General features: G+C 46.0%; 1 long non-coding RNA gene across 1 annotated transcript in view; it reads left to right on the top strand.

Annotated features, from left to right (window-relative positions):
- LOC121922680 overlaps positions 1 to 19,175 on the top strand; it is a 365,925-nt gene extending 346,750 nt beyond the window's left edge. Inside the window, exon 3 of the long non-coding RNA XR_006102210.1 lies at positions 19,053 to 19,175. This is a non-coding gene — a long non-coding RNA (uncharacterized LOC121922680). The remainder of the gene's footprint in view (positions 1 to 19,052) is intronic.
- The last annotated feature ends 959 nt before the right edge of the window (positions 19,176 to 20,134 follow it).

Raw genomic sequence — 20,134 nt, forward strand, 5'->3', positions numbered from 1 at the left:
GTTTCACCAGCATCTGGTGGCGGGCACTTCAGAGAATGCTTGCTTGAAAAGTGAACAAAATTTGTGGCTACCAGTCCTGAAGAATAGCAAAATGAGGACTCAGCAAATGCAAAGGGAACCATAATCGAAGTACAGGGGAACTTTTCCAGCATAATGATCAACAATTGCGACACTAATCCTTTGCATAGCCTCCCAGCCTGAGGCCAGCCATCACACAAAACAATACCATGGCAAATCACTCCTGCATTCCAGGCTCACACAGGAATATACACACAATTTTTCCAGGCAAAGCATTCTCTGAAGATGCCAGCCACAGATGCTGGCAAACATCAGGAAGAAATTCTTCTAGAAATGGCCACATAGCCGGAAAAAACCCACAAAAAACTGAGGAATTAATCATTGCTGTTAATGCTAGGAGGGGCAGAATTTGATTTATTGCATTGGTTGTGTAGTTATGTCATTAGTTTTGAACGAAGATGGCAATACTTACAGAATTTATATGTTGGATGGATATTTTTATTGGCTCCCTCAAAAGTGTATTTTGATAGCACATGTCTAGAACTATATAGTCACTGGACAGTGGGTTTTAAAATAATTAATGGACAGCATATTATTCTAAACATCTCAAAGTTTTAATAAAAAACAAAGCATATGAATATTGTTGTTTTTGTTAATGTTATACTAAGAATGAATAAAACATTGTTGATGTTTAACTTGAAAGACGTTGATAAATAATAAAATAAAAAAACAAAGTAATAACCAAATGTGTGGTAATGAACCTCCACAAATAACACCGACAAGGCCAACAGCAGGAAGCAAAGTGTCTCAGTAGAGACATTGATTATGCCACACAAATGCCACATTTTCTTATATCAAGGATTAGAATGGGAAACAACAACGTGATCCCCGGGAGTTGGGGGGGGGGGGGAACACAGACGGACAATGTACGGTCTACAGGGGGACCACAAGCAGGCAGCAAACAACTAGGGGGTCACAGAGAGGAAGGAGAAAACCAGTAAGGAAGAATCAACACCAAGAAACGGCCGTGACCATAGACGACTTGACTTTGGCCCACCTAGCGCACCTCTAAAGGCAGGATACTAGGGCTGACTCGAGGCAAAGTGCGGCTTCACCACTGAGGTAAGCAGACTAGTCTTAACGCACTTGCATTGCATGTCAATGGAGACGTGGGCATGGTACCAACGTGCACCAGAAGCATTGCTCTAAGTGGAATGCTTTTTCCAACTGTCAATCATCTCTCTCACTGGGAAACATTTGTGATCAGTCAAAGAAAAGAGTAATGGAATAGACATGAGTAGATTGATATAGATTGGGGGGTGGCTTCACAAGGTATCACAGGCTTTAAAAAAGACACACCCAGATTTAACCTATGGGCATATGAGTTACAAATCCAATCCAAATGCAACATCCATTTTAAAGAATTATTATTTTATGAGCACATGCCTTTTAAAAAAAGCACCCACTCACCACCAAAAAACCACCCAAACAAATCCACCCCAACTCTAACAGCACTAATTTAGAAGAAGAGGAGATTGGATGAACTCACTTGGCTTTCATTACCTGGAAAGAAGCGATTTATAAATTTTCTAACCTCAGAGTGACATGTTTAACCTTTCTGTAATTTCTGGAATATGAAGGGGGAAATGGCATTGAATCATTAAAGCTAGAAGCGGGCCCATAGGAAGAGACTCTTCGTCAACCTGTCAATTCAGGTTTATTTTTTTCCCTGCAAATGAATCTGTCTTCTTGTTTTCCTTTCCATACCAAATACTCATAATTACGATTACTTCCTTGGGGATCTTCCTCAATAAATCCTGTCCCTTTCCTTTGCCTCCTCCCCAGCCCTCCTCCCTGTTGTCTTCTTGACATTCATTTGTATGTAATTGCTTGTGCTTCTTCTTCTCCATGAAACCAAAGTTCCGACACGGAAAACCAGTGCCTGGCACTGCCTTGGCTGATTAAGTAAACAGTTGTAATACCTTTGCTTTGGTAAATTAAGCAGAGTAATAAGCACCTAGTTGTGCTTTGATCTCTCGCAATGAGAAAAGGAACTTATGTTCTGAGTTAAAAGTAATCAATGTGATTATCAATGTGTGCTCTATGAAAAGCTGGTTGAATGAGACTGGATGAGATAGTGCAACAGCGGGAGGTGACTTGGAGTTCCAATGATCTATTGGACTAATATCCCCCTGACCAGGTGTCCTATCCATCATCTGTCAGTGTGGGTTAACCTGTGAGTGGGTTTAGGACTTCACATTTGCCAGGACACCACAGGCATGTCCCAGCGTTATTGGCCCCATGATGCATGTTCTAGAATCAGTGAGTGAAAAATCTATGGCACACGTCCAAGAGGGCACGCAGAGCCCTCTCTGTGGGCATGCATCCATTGCATTCACCAATTAATACCTGAAAGCCAGAGGTATGTGGCACTTGTCATGAATAAGCGGGTTTGGGGGTGCCCCAGTGTGTGGGCAAATTGGTCCCCTCGTCGAAAAAAGGTTCACCATCCTGCTCTCGACCTGCCTTCTGTACAGGGTGAAGGTGATCAAGATAGATACGTTGTCAATCCTCCTGCAGCCTGAGGGCAGGGACAAAATCCTTGGAGAGGTGAGAGCCACACGCTTGATCTTCTTGGTTAATTAAACAGGTCAGAGAAGGACTGGTGGAGTGGATAAGGGAAGGAAGCCTTACTGGTTAAAGCAGGGTGTTGAACACACTGAAGGAGGCGGTCATAAGACATCTTTGGAAACCAAAACCTTCCCGGGAATCCTATAATAGGAATAACTACAGAAAGGCAGTCTCCAACCTCCAGGTTTTTGAGCAAATACTAGAACATGTGGTGGCTTCTGAACTCCAGGAGTTCCTGAATGATACAAATTAATCTAGCTCCATCAGACAAGTTCAGATTGTTATGGGAAAGAGAAACTTTTGGTGGATGACCCACACAGGAATGGAGAGGGGAGTGTGTACAAAAACTGGCGGGGAAAGACTTTCAGAATTTGAAGGTCAGGTGGCATCAGTACACAGTGCTGTTATAATAGTACATGTTAGTAATAATGACTTTTTGCTCCAAAGTAATATAAATATATCCTTTTTTGATAAAAAATTCTTTCCCCCTGAGTTCTTGTTACTATTAGAAGTCGGCCTCATTCTCGCAAGTTCACATTCACTGATTGTGATTATGTGCAGTGGTTATTTTATTTTATTTTATGGCCGATGTTGGGAGAAGTGAAGGCAAGCAGCAGCCATTTTTGTATAAGGGGCATAATGTAATAGTAAGTTTCGGAAGAGAGATTATGATGGCCCTTATGTAATATGGGCAAGATTCGATTAAAAATGGTTGCCACGCCCACTCTACCAAAATAATCACAAAACGAACTCACACACCATTTGTGGAATGTTTAAAAGCCTGTTTTGCAGTGATGACCGCAGGTAATGGGGAGTTTTCCTGAGAAAATGAGTATGTCTAATTAAAAGCTTGAGAGAGCATCACACTTTTAATGGTTGTGTGAAGAAGGGATTTAGCAACTGTTGCGTGGCTGCAACAAGGACAAGGCAATACTGCTGCAATGACAATCTGTAGTTTTAATGTAGAAGGAATATTTAATAAATGTGATATAGTAATAGAGTACTTATAACAGTTTGGGGCAAGATAAGTAATATATCCAGGGGGGATACAGACCGAAAAAGGCGTAGCCGCCGCATCTATTGCCGGTGGGGAAGAACTCAAGCTGCAAATGGAAAGGTTCAGGGCAAAAAAGAACTGCAAAAGGAGTTTTTGGGTCGCGTGCATCACCGAGTGCAACAAATGGTAGCACGCGTGAGGTCGCCAGCGCAAGGGACAGGCGGACAGCTAGCATGTCATGGCAAAATGGCAGCACCCGTGTGACAAGGGCAAACCGAAATTTTGACACCCCCGTCATGTGCTAGTGTGAGCTGGTAGGACGTATGACCTGGCAACCCCTAGACATGATGGGGCAAAGCGAAAGGCCATTTAAATTGGGTCCATATTACTTGTTTTAAAGTAAATAAATAATATGTGACTTTTCCAAGTAATATTGTAAAACAAACCGTCAGTGTGCAGATCAAACTCAGGTCTATTATTCCTTGCCACCTAAATGCCAAGAAACTATGTGCTAACTGATACCTGGCAGCTGTAAGGATGGATGAGGCAACAAAATTGAACTAATCCAGACAAGGCAGAGATGTACTGTCAGTTGAAATAAAACTGGGAATAGGGATTCAGCCTACATTAGCTGGGTTTAAACCCCCTGAAAAGCTAAGGTTTGCAGTTTGGGAATACTTGGATCAGCCCTGATCTAGGCATAAGTTTCAGCAGCAACGCAGAGTGGCAAAATTTGGCCCAGGTAAAGCTAGTGTACCATGGTTATGTATATTTGGGTGAAAGTTCAGATGTGACAATGAGTGCGAAGTTTAAAATGGTTTCAGCGAAGGATGTTCAAGGCAACGCAAACAAGACAAAATGTGAAAAGATATGTTTTTCTGTCTGTACTGGTGATTGGTTCCATGTGCAATGGACGGTTGTGAGAAGGAGTGGACTAAAGTGATCACAGGCGTGGGAATGTGTGTACTTATGAGAAAAAGAACTGTTCTAGTGGATTATGGAGAGGACCTGGAAAGAGGAGACATGTTGTACAGTTATAGGCTATAGCTCAGTGTAATAGCAACAAAGACAATTAAAGCCCCGTTAAGAAGGAACCGCTGGAGTTTGTTTCTTAAATAAGCAGCTGTTTCACTAGGCATGGTGTCCAGCAAGCTGAAAGCCATGTTTTTCATTTGCGTTGATTCTGAGTTCAGAGGAACCTGCAATCTGCTCTAGTTGGCACCAGACCGGAACCAACGGGCAGAGACATCACCCAAAATTTCAAAACCAATGGCCACTTCGGAAAAGTCAGAATCTGGCCTTGGTGATACAGACATAGGCCTGTTACAAGACGCCAAAATAAAGCTGCTTGGGGTCCTTGAGGTATGGGTTTAAATGAGCATGGGCCTAAGAGTCAAGCCACACCAAAGCCAACCCAGTCCTAAGCACTGGAGTGCAGCTTGGGTGCAGTTCTGATATCTTAGGAGCATGCATTATTGAAACAGCATACCTCCAAAAGACGACCGAAGCAGCTTTATTTGGCGTCTGTAACAGGCTAGTTACATTTCATTGTTGTTTATTGTAAGGTGCTCGAAGGAGCTGCCTTGAAAAGTGCTTAAAAATTCAATTGGCCCAAGAGCCAAGTTGTAAATGGGAATGTCTAGAAAGGGAGAACACAACCACTTAGCACTCTCAAAGCGAAAGAGGTTCAAGGCCACAAATCAACATAGAGGAAGCAATGAGTATCGCACAGTTTGAAAGCTGTAAAAATTAGAAGAGAGCCAGGGAGTCAGATAACAAGATGTTGAAACAGTCAAGGTCAAAATTCAGTACTTACACGATTCTCATCAAAAGGTGGATTGAATCGAGTGGGATCCTCATTATGAAGGCACCAGCAACCCGAGGCTCTGATTCCCAGAATATGTAAAGAGGAATCGCCAGATGGGGGCAATCTGAGGGTGGGAGGCAGGCCGCACAGGGCAGCGGCAGGGAAGGATCTGAACCAAATGCCAGAGTTTACCCAGGGACGGGAGGGACGCCTGCTCCTCTTCTACTTTGACGGAATTTCAATGGTCGCTCAGGTATCTTCCCCCAGCTGCCCTGGTACATTCTGGTTTCATACTCGCTTGGATGAACAAACTCTCATGGGGAGCCCATGACCCCCACCTTCTCAATTCTCTTCTCATTTTGTGGGAATAAGAGAAAGAAGGCCTTCTTAGTGGCTGGTGTCAGCCTGAAACACCCGCCTAGACTTGGCCAGGATGGCCCTGTTCTTGCGCTCCTTTGACAGGCAGGTCAAAAGCATTTTTGTGCCCTCAAGCGTTTTACAACTGACCATTTAATAGTGTGGTACGGTTTTTAAGACCTGTAATATAATCTTTTAATTAATGTTAGTATTTTTAAAATGTGTAATGTTGTAAATTATCTAATTAAATGGGTTTTTAAATCTTATATACCACAATTAATAATACTTTTGTATTTTTTTAATTTATATTGTGTTGTAAATAGGTTGTTAGCAGGGCTTGAGTCCTCATATCGGGGGGTGGATATAGAAGGAATAAGTCATCATTGTCATCATATCAGCATCCTCTAAACCAGATCCATAACCACGTAGATTATAATGTTCTTTCATAGAACTTTACTTGCTCCCAACACTAGCTTCATAAAAGAGCTTATGACAATGTTGTGTGAATGACTCCCACTCTAGATTTTCCCCTGCCCGCTTCTGCAACTGAACCCCTGTGTTTCCCACATAAATTGGCTGTGATAGGAACAAATGAGGGAACTGCATGGGGTTCTGTAGTGAAAATTGAAACTATTCCACCAAACATGTTTATTTCATGGGCAAATGAACGATGTTTGAGGCAACCAAATTTTACTGTGGCCTTGGTGCAAACAAGACCAGCATAAAAACCAGCTTCTGATCACTTGGGGGCATAACATACTGACAACACATGCCCCCAAGATGCCCAGATCTGGCTTCAAGCTGCCCAGATGTAGGCACTCTGGTGGTGCAAGTGTTTATAGCAACATGCGGCCAGCATGCCTTAAAGCAAGCTTCCCATTGTCCCGGGAGGAAAATCTGACCTTTTGGCAAAGCCCAAAAAGGAGAGGCCTTGTTTGGCCTGATCATTTTTTGACAGGCAAAAAGTGAACGGGAGCCAGAGTGTGTGGTTGCCAGGCCCCAATCCAGCTTGGTCCGGGATGGCTTAGCTACCTCTTGGGACAGCTGTTTCCCCTATATTCCTTTCCTGATAAAAGAGAAGAGGGTACTCCTTAATCCCGTTCACAGAATTGCAGACAAACAGGGGTCTGCTTATCATTAGAGGGAATATATTTTATTATACTCAAAATACTTAGGACAGGAAGGAAGGAATAAAAATTCATTTGTATTGCCTATTTTTGGTACTGAATGCTTTTTCAAGAAGAACTTGTGGTGCATAATGCAGAAACCAAAAATTCTTGAATATGTGTGTGTGAATGTGTCCCCTTCCTGCAAGTCACCTACAATAATGGCAACTCTATGAATTTCATAGAGTTTTCTCTTGGCAAGAAAGGATCAGTAGTGGTGTGTCATTGCTTCCTTGGAAATAGAGCCTACAACAATTGGCGGTTTTGGGGGACTAGCTTCGAGGACTTAACAAGGCCGGAACATACTAGCTTCCAAGCTAAGTTGGGATTGGGCCTCCTGGTTATTTAGTCCCTCTTGTAAGATTTATACAGGAGTGGCCAGTATACAAATTTCCCTAGATTCCCTGTTTCCTTGATTCAACATCACTCCCAAATGTAGCCTATACACCTTTCAGATATAGAAAATACACAGAATTAATGACATTAAAACAGAGTGTACAGCTCTGGCAAGAGAAATACAAATTATGTGTTTTGGCCTAGCCTGGGGAAAGAGACGAAATGCAAAGAAACCTGTAGCACTTTGTAACTATAAAGCAAGGGGACAGAACTAGCAGTTGCAGGCTGTTATGGCAATGTTCATCATTCTGTGAAAGACCTCAATTAAAAGCTTGAAATGTCAATAAGGAATCCCAGACAAACTTGATTTGTTATGAATCATGACAGAAAGTAGGTAGTTTGTGCAGGCCTTTTTCCAGTGTTAGGCTTCTCATGTTTTTAACTAGGTTTGCATTTTTCTGGAGGGGAAAACAGATAAAAAATAAGAGGTAGTAGTAATGAGGGTGGTAGTGGTGGTGTGAGTATGATACTATGAAGAATAGAAAATATGAAGAAGTTATAAATTTTCCCCTTAATCTCTGGAGATAAACACTGTTAAATTCAAGGCAACATATGAGACAGAGTGGACTTAGAAGTAACATATGACAAAATTAGTTACGGATCCAAAAGTATGCAATGCTTATTTGCCGCTAATGCTCAACGTGTTCATACCTGCTTGTTGTGGTTATTTATATTCCTCCACCTTTTCTCAAAATTGGGACCAAGGGGCTTACAATTTAAAAAAAAACAATACAATGAAAAAGATACAAAGGGAAGCATAAAAATAGAATTAAAACTATTACACTATTAAAAACTCATAACTCTTTAAAAAAAATAAAATATTCAGACAACACCTCCCACCGCTCTAGTTTCTTGGAATACTTTGTGTTTTAAAAAAAGCCTGTTGGAATAAAAAATGTCTTAGCCCGGCAACGGAGGGAAAACAAGGAGGAGGCTATTCTGCCTCCCTGGAAAAGAGAGTTCTGGAGTCTTGGGGCAACCACTGAGAAGGCCCTAATCTCATGTGCCCTATCATCATGGTCTCAATTATGCATGTGAGCTTCAAGTTCTGCGTGTGGGGGGCGGAGACCACGCGGCCAGACACAGGGGGGGGGGAAAGGAAGAGGGGGGGTTGAGGGGACGAGGGGGGGAGAGGGGGGGGGGGGGGCGCAGGAAGAGGGGGGGGGGTGTGGGGGGAGGGTCGGGGGGGGCAGCGCAGGGGGGGGGGGGAAACGCAGGGGCAGCGAGCGGGAAAGTGGGAGGAGCGCCGGGACAAGGAAGGGGGGGCGGCCCAGGCAGACGGGGCGCCCCGCGCAGCGAGAAGGAAACGGCCCGGAGACAGAGGGGGGAGGAGGGGGGCAGGCGAGGGGGGCCAGGGGCGAGAAGGAGGGGGCGGGCCGACAGGGCACCACAGCGCGCGGGCAGCGGCAGGGAAGGCGGGCCGGGAAGGACGGGGGGGGGAAGAGGACGGGGGAGGGGGGGGGGGACGGAAAAGCAGCAAGGACCGAGAGGACTGAAAGCAGCGGGAAAGGGGGCGGGACCAGAGGGGTGCGAGCGGGCGGGTGCTGTGTCAAACCAGGTAGCGGGGGGGAACCGGAGGGGGGGGGCGGGGAACACGGACCCGAACAGGGGGGAAGGGGGACCGGGGGTGGGGGGGGAGAGGAAAGAAGCGGGGTGCGTGGCTGTGGGAGCAGGAGAAGTGCGAGCGGTGGTGTGGGGGACAGGGGGAGTGGGGGGAACGGGGCGGGAGGGACGTGGGGGCAGAAGTGGGGGAATGGGAAATGTGGTGTGGGTAAGGAATGATTGAAAGCTGTAATGGGAATGTGATACAGGGGGGGTGGTGTGGCGGTGAAGTGCAGAAGTTGGGGTGGAACAGCAGGAGCAGAAAGCAAGTGATGGGGTGGTGTGAGGGGGGAGGAACAGAAGTGAAGAAACAAGGAGAAAGACAAGAGGGTGGTGGTGGGGGGGGGGAACGAAAGAGCAAAACGGGACGAAAAAGAAGGGGGAGCAAGAAGCCAGAAAGAAAGGGGGCAAAAGCGGCACAGAGCAGAGAAGGAGAGAACGGGAAGCAGGAGCAAACAAAGAAAGGGACGCGAGGACAGACGGCAGAAACGAGGAGAAAAGGGGAGACAGGGGGCAGGGACACCACGGGGAAAGGAGCGAGGAGGGAAGAAAGGGAGAAACGCGAAAGGCGGAAAGAAGAAAAAGAAAGAAGGGCAGAGGAGCGAGGGGGGGGGGATAAGAGCAGAAAGAGGGGAAAAAGAGACAGAGGCAAGACAGGAGGGGAAAAGGAAAGCGCCAGAAACAAGGACCGGGGAAAAGGACGCAGAAGAGGGGGAGAAAGGGAAACAGAGAGAAAGAGGGAAAAGGAAAGAGAGAGGGACGCAACCAGGGAGAGGGGGCAAAAAGGAAGCCGGCCAAGAGAACGACAGGAAGAAGAGGGAAAAAACAACACGAAGACGAGCGGAAAGAACGAAGAGAGCGCCAAGGAAAACAAAAAGAAGGGAAGACAAGAGAAGAGGGAAGGGGAAAGAGGGAAGGAAAAAGAGGGAAAAGAGGAAAGAAAAGGGGAGGAAAGGAAAGAAAGGAGAGGGCAAACAACAAAAGAGGGGGGAGAAACAAGAGAGAAAGAGAGGAGAAAGGGGAAAACGAGAAAGGAAGGGGAAGGGGAAAAGGAAAACAAGAAAAAAACAAAGAAAACACAGAAGCAGGGGGGAAAACGAGGAAAAGGGACAAAAGAAAAGCGGAGAAGAAAAGAGGGAAGAAAGCCAGACAAAAGAAGAAAGGAGAGCCAAAGGCGAAAGGACAGGGGGCCGCGGGACAAGGAAGGCGGGCCGCGCCGGCGGGGCGGAACCCAAAAGCCGGCGGAAGCCGAAGGCCAGAGCGCGAAGGCAAAACCCGGGCCGGGCAAAAAGCCGAAAAAAAAGCACCAAAAGGGGGGCGGAACCCGAAAGAACAGGCGGAACCCACAGAAGGCCCGAGGGAGGGGCGGAGCCGAAAAGGGCGACCGGGGAGGCGACCCAAGGGACCACGGGAACGGGGCAGAAAAGGAAGGCCAGAACAAAGAAAAAAAAGGGAAAGAAGAAAAAAGGACGAGAGGGAAAACGGAAAGAGAGGCGAAGGAAACGGCAAGGCAGGGGGAAGGAGGGGAGGGGCGGGGAAGGGAACAGGGAGGGGAGGAGGAGAGAGAAGGGGGTAGAGAGGGGGGGGGAAGGGGAAGAGAAGGAAAGGGGGGGGGGGGAGGGGGAAAGGAAGGGGGACAGAGGGAGAAGAGAGAGAGAACACGAACAAGAACAGCCAGCCACCCCGAGAGCAGAAGCCCCCGCCAGAACAGGCCAGCCACCGCCGGAGAGGGCAAGACGCCGCCCGCCAGAAAAAAGCCAGCCACCGCCGGAGAGGCGAGACGCCCCGCCAGAAACACAGCCAGCCACGGGCCGGAAGAGGCACCAGGCAGCCGCGCCAAGCAACACCGGAAAAGAGACCGGCCCGCCAAGCCAGCGGCCGGGGGCCACCGCAAGGGAGAAAACACGGGACCGCAGCCCCGGGCCGCCCGCACCAGGCCGGCGCCGGGGGGGGCGGGCGGGGAGAGGGAAGCCGACAGGGACGGGGCGAGGAAAAGAGGAGGGGAACCGCGCGAAACCAGGAGGCGCGAGCGGAGAGAAAGACCGAAAGAAGAGAAGAGAAGAAGAGCGAAGAAGAAGAGAAGAAGAGAAGAGAAGGAGAGGGGGGGGAGGGGGAGAGAGAAAAGAAGGGAGGGAAAAGAAGAAAGAAGAAAGGAAGACAGGAAAGGGAAGGGCGGGAAAAAGCAAGGGGAGAGGGGCCAGGAAACGGCAGCACGGGGCAGGCGAGCACACACGACCGAAAACAGGCCAGAGAGCAAGAGCAAGCCAAGGGGCCGGAGCGACGGGGGCAACGACAAACAAACAACACAAGCGAGAAAGCAGCCGACGAGGAAAAACCCCGCAGGGAGGGACCACAAAAGCGAGGGCAGACCAAAAGAGGGGAGAGAACGCACCCAAAACAGGCAAACACGGGGGCCGCCCCAGACACGAACCCGGGGACGAGGGCCAGACGGGGCGGGGGGGAACAAAGGGAAGAAGGAAGAGACACAGGCGAGCGGGGGGGGAGAGCGCAAAAAAGGCCGCGAGGAGGAGAGGGGGGAACAGAGAGAAGAGCGGCGAAACACCCGGGAGGGGCACACGGGGAGGGAGGCCCACGAGAGCAGACAGGGGGGGGAAAAAACGAGGGAAGACAGAGGCAACAGAAGAAAAGCCAGAGGGGGGAGCGACCGAGGCACGAGGAAGAAAAGGAGGGCGGCCCCCCAGAAACGGGAAAGGAGAGAGGGCCGACGGCCCGAGGGGGCAAGAGCGGACGCGGAGCAAGAGGGAAGAAGGGCAGGGAAAGCAAAGAGGCGGGAAGGGCGAGAAAGGGCCGGGCCGCGGAGGGGGCGGGGAGACGGAACAAACAAACAGGGGGGCGAGGGCCAGAGAAAGAGAGGAAGGCACACGGGAAGAAAAGAAGACGGGCAAGAGGGAACGGGGCAAGGGGGAGGAGAGGGAGGGAAAGCAGGGGGGCGGGGCAGGGAAAAAAACCCCAAACAGGGCGCAAAGGGCAGGAGGAGAAGGGAAAGGAACCAAGCAACAGGGAGAGAAGGGGGGAAGACAGGAAAAGAAACGCAGGCCGAAAGGGCCGACAACAAAGGGAGAAGAAAGCAAAAGAAGAGAAGGGGGGAAGAGAAAGAGGGGGGAAGGACGAGCCGGGGCAACGGACGCGCCGGGCAGGGCAAAAGCCAGCGGACAAGGCACGGGAGCCAGGAAGCGGAAAGGGAAAAGAGGGAAGAAAAAAAAGGAAGGCGGGGAAAGGAAGCAAGGAAAAAGGCAGACAAAAGAGAAGGGGCGACGGGGCAGGGAAGAAGGGGCGAGGGGAGGGGAGCAGGAAGCAGGGGGAAAAAGACAGAGGGGGAAGGAAGGGGAAAGGACGGGAGACCGGAGGCGAACCACGCAGGACAAGGGGAGAAGCGGGGCAAAGAACGAAGAAGGACACGCCGCGCGAACCAGAGAGAGAGGGCCGGGGCAGGAGGGCGACAGCGAGGGGCGGACAGAAGGAAAAGAGGGCGCGGAACAAAAAAGAGCGGAGGAACGGGAGAACGGGAGCGGGCACGGGCCGGGGAGCCCCGCCAGGCAGGGGGGGGGACGAGGAAGAGGACCCACCCAAGAAGCGGGGGGGGGGGAAGGAGCCAAGGAAGCGAGGGGGCGGGGAAAGCCGGGGGGGGGGCAGGGAGCCCCGCGAACCCGGCGGACCGCGGGAAGAGGAAAGGGCAGGGGGGAGACAAAAGCACGCGGAAGGGGCCGCCGCCCAGGAAGGGGAGCGGAGGGAGCCCCTGGGCACGAGGAGGGGAAGGGGCGAAAGGAGGAGGAGGAGAGGAGAGCAGTAATGACGAAAACGCAGAGCAGGTGGAGGAACAGGGGGCGAGGCCCCCTTGAAAAACGACTCGTGGCAGGGGGCAGGGGGGCAAAAAGCAGGATGAGCGCCACCACTGCCAGCTGAACGTGGGCCCCCCAAGGCGGCACAATATCAGGGCGGGGGACGCGCTTCCGCCCTAACAGAGCAATCATCAGACTGCGTTATAGCCTAATGGGAAGAGGGGAAGGTCAAAGGCGGTTATGGGCCGCATCAGAGTTTTGCGTCCGTGATGTGGGCAGGCTATGTGGCAATTTGCCAGAAGAGTTTGATTTCGGACATTGTCACCACGTAGGGTGGCTGGCAGCTTCAAGAAGGCTAGATGAAGCGTTTGCATGACACTCGGCAGAAAAATCATTGGAGAAGCTGACATCCAACTTGGATTGTTTAAAGGGATGGTCTGGTGGAAACTTCAATCTTGGAAAAAACCAAAAAAAAAAAAAAATAATCTTTCTGCTCTTGGAAAACATGATGTTTCAATTTGGCCACCTGAAAAGAAATTTGAAAGGAGCCATGGAGGACCATATATGTCCTTAGATCCTTCACTGTCCTAGCTTATTAAAGCAGTCGGGGACGACCAAGTGGGTAAGGGACTGGCAGGCAGGCTTCCATTCTGCTTGAAGAAGCTGTAAGAAGGCCTTCGCGGTAAACCACTCCTAAATCTGTCCTTATAAGACAGTTTATGGGACCAGGAGGAGACATTTACATGGTTGCCTTTGAAAAACTGTTTGGACACGGTAGAAGTCAAAACGCGGCAGCTAGACGGATAAGAGGAATGTATAACTCCTGGCGGAAACAGCTCCATTGGCTAACCAGTCCATTGCCCAGGCACAATTTAAAGTCAAAAAGTCTGATCGAATAACACCTGTAATCGCCCCATATAAGCCTGCCCAACTCGATTAATCATTAGAGGAGGACGTTCGGCCATCCCACACGTTCCCAGGTTTCTTTTGTGAGGACATGGGGAGAGCCTTCCCGGTGGCTGCTCCTAAGATTTTTAGATGTACCTCCGAGGGGACGTTTGATCTGCTCCCGCTCTGTTATCTTTTCACCAGCAGGCAAGACCTCATGTTTAATAAACAAGCTATCAGAGTTGAATGTGAGTAAGGTGTACCTGGGGTGTGGTGACTTTAATATGCATTGTAGACTTTCATTAATTTAATTGTTGGCAGATTTTAATGTTTTAAAATAATCAATATTTAGTTGTTTGTCTGTTTGTTTGTTTGTTTGTTATTACTTTGTACTTCATATTGTCTTACTGCTCTGTTTTAATTAGAATCATATTGGTTTGAATCCCATTTGGGAGAAAGCCTTTCTGTAAGTAACAGTGGTGGTGGTTATGGTGTGTGTATTTAAATACCCGCATAATCTGTAGCCCTAAAACAAGGTGGGCATGTTGTGGATCCAAGTGCCAATTCTCTTCTTTTAGAGTCAGCAAGGCGTAGTTGAATGTTGAACGAATGACTCTTGAGACCAGGGCACAAATCCCTACTCGCCATGGAAACCCACTGGTACCTTGGCAATTTAGCCAATAAAACCAATAGGGGTTTGCCTAGGATCACCTTAAGTTTAGAAATGACTTGAAAGCATACAATACAAGAACTTTCCAAGGCTACAACAAACTGCCAAACAAATGTAAGATCAAAACGAGAATTATCTGTATTCACTTAGGTTTAAAGATGGTATTTTGTTAATGTTAATAAGTGTTGGTGAATGGCTGACTGAAAATATTTAGAAACTGAGGGCCTGAACAACAGACCGAAAAGAAAACGACTTTGGGTCCTTAGGAGGTTATGCTATTTAAATATGCTGCGGTCCTAAGAAGCCAGATAATGGTGTAAATAATATGCATCAAAATCAAAAAAATCAAGTAGAAATACCTGTTAGTCGAAATTGTTCGAAAGCATTTTTAAAAATATAGAAAGGCTGAGCACTTCTCAGGATAAGAATTTTTATATTTATCCTTTCCAAATGAAAATGAAGAGACGGACCTTTCACTCCCAATTCGATGGCCATGATTTGTGTATTTTTGCGTAAGCAAAGCTTCCATGCATACTGCTTTTACCAGAGGCTAGTTCTTTTGTTAAGGTGGATGGTCCCACCCCCATCTTTTGCCCACAGCTTTGCTTTAAAAACAAGAGAAAAAAGGAGGGAGCATTTTGTGTGTAGATGGGTGGTGGATACTTTCAACTTTTCTCCGCCCGTTACATCTGCTCGCCATTTAAATTCTCATAGAAGAGAAGAGGAGGTGGGGTGACAAAATGAAGTTTAAACAGAGTTTAAAGAACATTCCTCTGCTTGAAAAAACCTGAAAAGGCAGACACACAAAAGGGGAAATAAACCAAGCTCAAACAAATAAACTTTGATTGAAGCCCCACAAGAAATGGGAGAGTTGGGGGGACCCTCAAGGACTATCCAGTCCACCACCTTCTTGCTGGTAGTAACACTTAGGAATACATGGTATCCTAGAGGACATGTGTCGGACCCAGGTTCAACATCAGTATTGAGCACTGGAACATGGGAACAACTGAGGGCTTTCATTGCATAAAGAGGAAGTTTTGGCCAGGGACGGCCCGGAAGATCAGACAGTGTGACACTCCATATGATAAGGGGAGGGGTGGGGTGCCAAATGGCAATGCTCTTCCTTCAAGCAGGAATTCTCAAGAGGGCAGAGTCGGTGCAATGGCAGGAATTCTGACATGGATACAAACCATCATTTGAATGGATTCCCAGTGGGCATCCAAACCCCCCCCCCCCCACTATAAGAATACCAGGAGTTGGAGGTGAAGCTGAGAGCAATTTGACGTTCCACCGTTCCCCACATGCTTGGCTTGCATCTGGAGGACACCTTCCTGATGCAAGTGTGATACTTATGGCATGATACTAGAGCCATAGGACTCCCACCATATTTTTCCTCCATTATAATGCCATATCCAGGGTTGCTCACAGGTCATGGCAGGGGCATCAAAGCCACAAATGCAAACTTGGTTTTTGTTTTATAAGAAATGACAGGTTCGCAGATATTTTTGCTTGTAGCTAAAAGTCTTTCATCTTCTCCATAAGAAAGCAGCATAGGACATAAAGGTTTGGTCTATGGTGCAAAATAAATCCTATAGTTAGTTTGTCTGAAGGTGCAAGCAAACACGGGATGCAGTCCACTATTTATATCTGCAAACAGACATCAGGCTAGGGAAATCTATAAGTTACCAATTAAAAGAGAAGAAAGAAAAATAGTTGTCTTCGAAGCGACAGGTCTGTCCACACTGGAACATCTTCATTTCCAGTTTGACTGAAACAACACGGATCCACCAATAAGCAACTTGTCTGTTTCTTTCAAATGAAGCACAGGCAGATAATACTCAGTCTATCATAGAAATATCTGTGCTAAAAATCAGTCATGTCACCCATCTCAAGGCACTTCACAATAAATTAAATTTACAGCTCAGATGAATTAAGACTAATGCTGGTTAAACATAGAAACAAAGCAGAGATTAGAAAGCTAAAAACGGTTGCTGTTTGGCATAGAACGCTGAATGAGAAAAGAATTAAGTTCCAAAGGCTAATCATTAAGTAGTTCAGCATTTTGGTTCTCTTTCGTGATAACTTAGGTTAAAAGTACTACCCTAACCTGAAATGAAACATGCAGATAAAGCTCTAATAAAATCAGTTTTTTAAATTGGCATGCACAGAGAGGCAGTGAAATGGAGAGGGGCAATGGAAAGGAAGAGCTTTCTGGGGACATGTTTCAACATCCCCCCTGAGATGGAAAGAATAAAGGAAGGAGGCAAAGAAAAAACTGAGGGCAAGTAGCAGCCTAGACACTAAAGGCCATTCCTCTAGCTCCAGATCAAGCAGAAATGAGTGCGTACAGCTACAATGAAAATGACAGTATTTTGGCTTCAAAAGCATGGAAAATAGGGGAGATAATGTGTGGAAGGACAGGCCTGCTGGTAAATAGAGTTATATGGGGATTAGAGGAAACACAGAATGAGAATGAGATGATAGAACATTATGCCTTCAGGTTGATGCGTTAGATCAACTGAAGACATTGCATGAAACCCTTCAAAACTGGACCCAGCACATGCGACCATCACAAGATGTCAGTTGCATTGCAACGTCATCCATAGCTGTTTTAAAAGCGTTAGTGGCTTTTTGCAGTTTTTCATCTGTGCAAAGAGAAAAACAGGAATAAATAAAAGTAAATAAATAACAACTGTTTTTTTTTAAAGAACATGTTTGGAACTTTATCATGTTTTGTTTTTAAGTTCCCTGGAGTTAGTTTTACTAGGATTATACACCTTTCAGTATTGCTTAGAATCATAGAATCGCAGAGTTTGGAAGAGACCACCGGGCCATCCAGTCCAACCCTGCCATAGCAGAAATCCAAATCAAGCATCCTGACAGATGGCCATCTAGCCTCTGCTTAAAACCTCCAAGGAAGGAGACTCCACACTCCAGGGAGTTTGTTCCACTGTCGAACAACCCTTACTGTCAGGAAGTCTTCCTAATGTTAGAGGTGGAAGCTCTTTTCCTGAGCTTGATCCATTGTTTCCGGGTCTGTTGTCTCTGGAGGCAGCAGAAAACAAGCTTGGCTCCCTCCTCAATATGACACCGTTCAAATATTTAAACAGGATCATATCACCTCTTAACCTTCTCTCTCCAGGCTAAACATCAGGCCTAACAGTCTCCCACCCGCGTGTCGTTCCCATAGGGCATGGTTTCCAGACCTTTCACCACCATTTTAGATCGCCCCCCTCCGTTGGACCGCTCCAGTTTCTCAATGTCCTTTTTGAATTGTGGTGCCCAGAACTGGACACAGTATTCCAGGTGGGGCCCTGACAAGAGCAGAATACAGTGCACTATTACTTTCTCTGATCTAACACTATATTTTTATTGATGCACCTAAAAGTGCATTGGCTTTTTTTAGCTACCGCATCACACGGTTCCATGATGTTTGTCTTGTTTCCATGAGTAATGAATGAATACTTGAAGAAAGCAAGTAGAAGGGATCATATATGGCAATTGATTCTTTTTCGGATATACTGGCTCGTCATTGGTCAGATCTGGTCTAGATGAACCTTTTTGCAGATACTATACTGTGTTAAGCCATTATCCTGTGCAGAAATACATGTGTGAGGTTTCTATATAAAAATATTTGTGAGGGAGTTGTCCCCCTCCCCCAAATCTTCATGAAATAACAACTATTTCCAGCAGGCCATTTTTTGTGCAATTTTCTTTCTGGGGTGTGTGTGTGTACAAAATACAGAATTTTCCATCTTTTCCTCCATGGTTATCTGGGAACACTGCTGTTTTTGTATGATAAAATGGTCTTTGTACAAACAACTACAACTTTCTGACAACCTCCCCCCCCCCCCCCCCAATCCCATCTATATGTCTGCATAGAATAATTTCCCAAAATACTTTGGGAAGTGGTAATATTGGTTATGACTTGTGCAGACATATTCATTTTCTCCCACAGCAGGGAGAAAACTGCTACACTTATTTGTTCTCATATGCAAGAATGAATTACCTGAATACTTATTTACATAGTGGAAAGCAGGTACAACTGTACTGCGTTTAGTTGTGCCGACAGAATATGACCTGCATAGGTGGCTGAAATATTCAGTTAGTTCATTTTTACCTTACAAAATTTCCAAACACTGTCATAAATTTGATAAGAGCTTGAATGTTTTGGATCCTATTGTTAATCCCTGGTAGCCCTATTGAATCGAATGTGCATTGATTGATTCAGTAAATCTACTCTCAGTGTAATTAGCCAGCAGCATTTAGGCAGAGGTGTTTTGTTTTGTTTTTAATGTGAATATGAAGGAAAGTGAAAGTCACTGATTTTTCAATCCCTCGACCACACAAGATTGGGAAAATAAAGGCTTGTGCATACATTTGCAGACATGTACATTTATTTGTAACTGTTCCACTGCTGGGGAAAAGGTGGGTCACACACACACACACACACACACCTCCCATACATGTTGCTGTTGGATTTACAGTAACTGTGGAATTCAGCTATGGAATATGATGGAATATGGTAAAAATTTCAGGTACCACAGAATTTCTTAGTCCTTGAATACAAAAAAGAGTTAAGGTGGGGCTTTCTGCAATAAATGCCAATTTTGTTTTTTAAAAAAGTAGTACCTGAACCCCCACTGATACTACATCATAGGAATTTGATAAAGCTTTATGCAGTAGAATAGCCATTTTACATCAGTGTTCCATTCTACAGATGAAGAACATCCTCATGGACCAAGTTTTATCCAAGAACCATTTGATGTTACTTATTCGGTGAATTCTGAGGATCCAGAAGTACTTTTGAACTGTACAGCGAGAGGAAACCCCTCACCATTTTACAGGTAATATTTTCTGAATCTGTTTTACTATTTTGAATGAAATTGAATATATATTTTAAGAAACCACTAACTTCATTTTTTTCCAACTTGACACGACAGAAATGAGATAAATGATAACTGATACGGTGACAAAAAACAAACTTTAACTTTAACAGAATGGGCAGATCAGATTTAATTATGAAATGCTGTCACTCGTTTTACATATAAAGCCTCTCTATATGTTATGTATGTATGGTTTTGTTCTTTTAACATAATGCATTTTAAAACTTCTTATATTTATTTAAAAACTCCTCTTTTGTACTGAGTTGAAGGGTCTTAGTATTCAACTATCTTTTTCTCAGGAGTGAGAATAAACAATTTCCAGTTTTCTCCCTGCTGAAGAGAGAACAAATATTTCTGCACAGTTCTTGCATCCCATTCACACATCATTAAGTGTTTTGAGAAATTATTCTGTATGGAAATTGCTGTGAGCTGGAATATTTGGGGCATAAAATTGTGGAGGTATGCACAAAAACATGCCTATCCCACAAAAATAGTAAAAGACTATCTCATTTCTAAATTTTTGTACAAAGTACAAAGTAGAGGAAGGACCAAACAATTTCAACAGTGTATGGAATGAAATTGTCAAATTCAAATAATTCATTTATTTTTTTATTCTATTTTGATTAAGAAAGTTATGCTAGATATCCCACTTCATTTCCTTATCCATCAGACATTCTATGAACTGATGCTTTGAATTATTTGTCTTTTTTAAAAAACAACAACATCAAACCTAATGAGAAAATTACATCTTGAAATTTTACTCCCCAATCCTGGATCACACAGTAAAGTGAAGAATATTTACTAATTTATATAGTCCCAATTGGAGAAGAAGAAGAAGAAGAAAAGGGGGGTCGGGACACTGGGAAAACTCCACCAGAACATAGGCAAAAACTCAGAAATTTCATCACAGTTTGGG

This window comes from Sceloporus undulatus, chromosome 2 (assembly GCF_019175285.1).
Source record: "Sceloporus undulatus isolate JIND9_A2432 ecotype Alabama chromosome 2, SceUnd_v1.1, whole genome shotgun sequence".
Taxonomy (NCBI): Eukaryota; Metazoa; Chordata; class Lepidosauria; order Squamata; family Phrynosomatidae; genus Sceloporus; species Sceloporus undulatus.